Source organism: Nannospalax galili, unplaced genomic scaffold (assembly GCF_000622305.1).
Source record: "Nannospalax galili isolate Female #2095 unplaced genomic scaffold, S.galili_v1.0 scaffold1064, whole genome shotgun sequence".
Classification (NCBI taxonomy): Eukaryota; Metazoa; Chordata; class Mammalia; order Rodentia; family Spalacidae; genus Nannospalax; species Nannospalax galili.
Genome location: NW_008352126.1, coordinates 442,630 through 447,419, shown reverse-complemented (window position 1 = coordinate 447,419; position 4,790 = coordinate 442,630).

The window sequence follows — 4,790 nt, the reverse complement described above, 5'->3', positions numbered from 1 at the left end:
ATGTCATGGGGATTTTGATTGGGATTGCACTGAATCTATATATTGCTTTTGGTAGGATGGTCATTTTAACAATATTAATTCTTCCAATCCATGAACATGGGAGGTCCTTCCATCTCCTGGTGTCTTCCTCAATATCTTTCTTTAATGATTTAAAATTTTCATTGTAGAGATCTTTGGTGTCTTTCATCAGATTTATTCCAAGATATCTTTCATCTTTATTTTTTTCAGCAATTGTGATTCGGAGCATTTCCCTGTACTCTTTCTCCAATTGCTTGTTATTGGTATATGGAAAGGTTACTGATTTTTGTAGATTGATTTTATAACCTGCCTTTTTTCTGAATGTGTTTGTCAGTACTAGGACTTTTCTGGTGAAACTTTTGGGATGTCTTAGGTATAGTATCATATCGTTAGCAAAAAGTGATACTTTGACCTCTTCTTTTCCAATTATTACTCCTTTAATTTCCTTCTCCTGTCTTATTGTTCTAGCAAGAGTTCCAAGCACTGTGTTGAAAAGGAGTGGAGATAGTGGAAATACTTGACTGGTCCCTGATTTCAATGGGAATGCTTCCAGTTTTTCTCCATTTAGAATGATATTGGCTGTGGGTTTCTTATATACGGCTTTAATTATGTTGAGGTATGTTCCCTCCAGTCCAATTCCCTCTGGGACTTTGAACATAAATGCATACTGAATTTTTTCAAAGGCCTTTTCAGCATCTATTGAGATGACAATGTGGTTTTTGTCTTTGAGTCCATTTACATGATTAACGATGTTTATTGAATTGTGAATATTGTACCATCCCTGCATTTCTGGGATAAAGCCTATTTGATCATGGTGAATGATCTCTTTGATGTGTGTCTGTATGTGGTTTACAAGTATTTTGTTGAGAGTTTTTGCATTTACATTAATTAATGATATGGATCTATAGTTTTCTTTTTTGTGTGTGTCTTTATCCAGTTTGGATATTAGAGTGATTGTTGGCTTCATAGAAGGAATTTGGGAGTTCTCCCTCTGTGGTGGTTTGAAAATGTCCCTCATAGTCTCCAAGTGTTTGGACATTTTGTCCCCAGATGATGGTGCTATTTTGGGAGGTCATAGAAGGTGTAGCTATCCTGGAGGAAGCACGTCACTGGGAAATGGGCTTAGAGAGTTCTTAAGTCGCTCTCTTGCTTCCTGTGCCTGTGTGATGATGTGAGAGCTTAGCTTCTGCTGCTCCTGCTCCAGCCACCTCTGGCCACCATGCCTCCCTGCCAAGATGGACTGTAATTCTGGAACCCTAAGCTCAAATATACTCTTCCATCTATAAATTTCTTGGGTCAGTGTTTCTATCACAACAACAGAAAAGTGCCTAATACACCCTCTGTTTCTATCATTTTGAATAATTTAAGCAGTATTGGTAGGAGGTCTTCTTCAAATGTCTGGTAGAATTCTGCTGTAGATGCATCTTGGCCTTGGCTTTTTTTAGTTGGGAGGCTTTGTATTAATCCTTCAATTTCAATGTTATCAGTCTTTTTAAACTGTAGTCTGTCTTTGGTTTAACATTGGAGGTTCCCATGATTTCAGATATCCATCCATTTCTTTCAGACTTTCATTTTTAGTAGCATATAGATTTTAAAAATACTCCCTTATTATGGTTTGGATCTTTGAGGTGTCTGTTGTGATGTTTCCCCTTTCATCTCTGATTTTGTTGATTTGGATTTCCTCTTTATTTCTTTTGGTTAACTGGGCTAAGTGTCTGTCTATCTTGTTTAGCTTTTCAAAGAACCAGCTCTTAGATTCATTGACTCTTTGGATTGTTTTCTTTGTTCTATTTCATTAGTTTCTGCTCTGATGTTTGTTATTTCTTCTCTTCTGATGCATTTCAGTTTCATTTGTTCTTGCCTTTCCAGTGCTTTATTTGGGCTCTTTACAATTTTTTAATGTAGGCACTTAATGCTGCAAACTTCCCTCTTAGGGCTGCTTTTAATGTGTCCGAGAGGTTGTGTTGTGTCCGGGTTGTCCTTTTCGTTGAATTCCAGGAATTCTTTTATTTCTTTCTTAATTTCTCCTTTGACCCACTCATTGTTTAGGAGAGTGTTGTTCAATCACCATGAGTTCCTGTAGTGATTAGGGCTTCATTCAGTATTGATTTTGAGATTTATTGCTCTATGTTCTAATAAATGCATGGAATTATTTCAATATTTTTGTTTTTGTTGAGGTTTGTTTTGTGGACCAGTATGTGGTCAGCATTTGAAAAAGTTCCATGAGGTGCTGAGTAGAAAGTGTATTCTTTGGTGTTTGGGGGGAATAATCGAAAGATGTCTGTTAGGTGCATTTGATGTATGGTATCATTTAATTCAGATGTCTCTCTGTTTATTCTTTGTCCAGTTGACTTGTCTAATGGAGACAGCGGGGTATTGAAGTACCCTACTACTACTGAATTGGGCTTAATCTGTGTCTTAAAGTCCTGCAGTGCTGTTTTTATGAATTTGGGTGCACCAGAATTTGGTGCACATATGTTAAGGATTGTGATATCTTCTTGGTTAACTGTTCCTTTGATCAGAATGAAGTGACCCTCCTTATCTCTTCTGATTAGTTTTAATTTGAAGTCTATTTTGTCAGATATTAGAATTGCAACCCCTCTTTGTTTCTTAGTGCCATTTGCTTGGAATATTCTTTTCCATCCTTTTACCTTAAGGTAGTGCCTGTCCTTGAAGTGAGATGGGTTTCTTGCAGACAGAAAAGAGATGGATTTTCTTTCTTAATCCCTTCTTTAACCTGTGTCTTTCAACTGGGGAGTTCAGTCCATTGATATTTAAGGTTATTATTGAAAGGTGTTTATTGGTTGCCATCATTTTGATTGCTGTTTGTGTTCTTTGTGTAATTTTGTGTTTGCTAGATTATAACTTTATTTTCTTTCATTGCCCCTGGGTTCTAGCTGTTTCTCTCTCTGCTCTCTGTATCGCTTCAAGTATTCTTTGGAGGGCTGGTTTTGTGGACATGTATTCTTTCAGGCTATTTGTGTCATGGAAGATTTTTCTTTCCCTCTCAACTACAATAGACATTTTGCTGGGTATAGTATTCTGGGCCGGCATTTATTGTCGTGTAAAACTGGAAATACCTTGGTCCAGGATCTTCTGGCTTTCATAGTTTGCATTGATAAGTCAGCTGTAATTCTGATGGGCTTTCCTTTGTATGTGACTTGTTTTTCTTTTGCTGCTTTCAGTATTCTCTCTTTGTTCTGTACAGTTAGTGTTTTTACTATGACATGTTGTGGGGAGTTTCTTTTCTGATCCTGTCTATTTGGTGTTCTATGTTCTTCCTGTATTTGTACAGGGATGTCTTTCCTTAATTGCTCTTCTATAATCCTGTTTAAGATCTGGTCAACACTATTGACCTGAAATTCTTCTCCTTCTTCTGTTCCTATGACCCATAGATTTGGTCTTTTCATGGTGTCCCACATCTCTTGCATATTCCATTCCTGTGTTTTGTTTTGTTTTGTTTTTTTTAATTTTCCATACTCTTTGCTTGAGTGGTCCAATTCTTCAACTTTATCCTCCAGTGTTGATATTCTGTTTTCCATTTCATTCATTCTAGAGGTGAGGCTTTCCCCTGTTGTTACAATCTGGCTTATTGAGCTTTGCACTTCCTCCTTCATTTCTGCCTGAGTTTTCTTTAATGTTCCTATCTCTTTTGTGAATTCATTCAGAAGTTTATCCCCCTCTTCTTTTAGCTCTTTGATTTGTTTGTTCATGTGTTCTTTAAAATTGATCATGTTTATGATTGTTCTTTTAAATTCAGAGTCCTGGGTTATCTCCAGAGGGTTCTCCTTGTAGGCCTGTTCTACAGGATTGGTGGGGTTTGGTGGGGACATAGTGTTTTGGCTGAGATCCTAGCAGACAGCCTGAGAGGGTGGGTTCAGACCTCCTCCATGGTAGTAGCTGTGGGGAGCTCAGCAGACCACCAGAGTGTTCTGGGTTCTGGCCTCCCTCTGTCCTCCAACTACCAGAGGGCCTGAGAACCCAGGGGACGGCCTGACAGCCCCAGATCTTGCTTCCACATGGTGGTGAGATTTCCCCTAATTCCGCCATACCATCCCCCTACCTGGGGTTTAGTGAGGCCCCTCCCAAGGGCCCAGGGCAGATCTGGCTTTGGTAAGCTAAGGTTGGGATCTCAGCAGACTCCAAAAGAGTGCTGGGTTCTGTCCTCCCTCTGGCCTCCCTCTAGCATAGGGTTGACATCGCACAGTCCTGCCTGAAAGAGCCAGGATCCTGCTTCCACATGGTGAAGGAAGCCTGAGTGTACCTAGCTGGAACTTGAATTGGGCTTCTGTGGGTACCCTTGAATAGCTGATCTGAAGCCATCAGTTCCCTCCAAATTAAACCTGAGAGAACCTGAGCCCTGTACCAACCAACTTTAAATAACCAAGAAAGAAAGGATCTAGGCACCCAGATAATACAAACAGGTGCCTACTTCAACTTAATTCTCATATCGGAATAATAAACAACAAAATAAATTCACATGCCAAAACCACAACAAAATAATAATAAAATGTAAGGCCAAAACGCTATGTCCCCACACCCCACCAATCCTGTAGAACAGTTCTACAAGGAGAACCCTCTAAAGATAAAAATTCTTATATCCAAAAGTTGCCCAATACAGAATACATAAGTTAAATATATATCCCCACACCCGGGTGTGGTGGCACATGCCTTTAGTCCCACCACTGGGGGTTGGGGGGGGCGGAAGCAGGTGGATCTCTGTGAGTTCAAGGCCAGCCTGGTCTACATAGTGAGTTCCAGGCCAGCTGGGG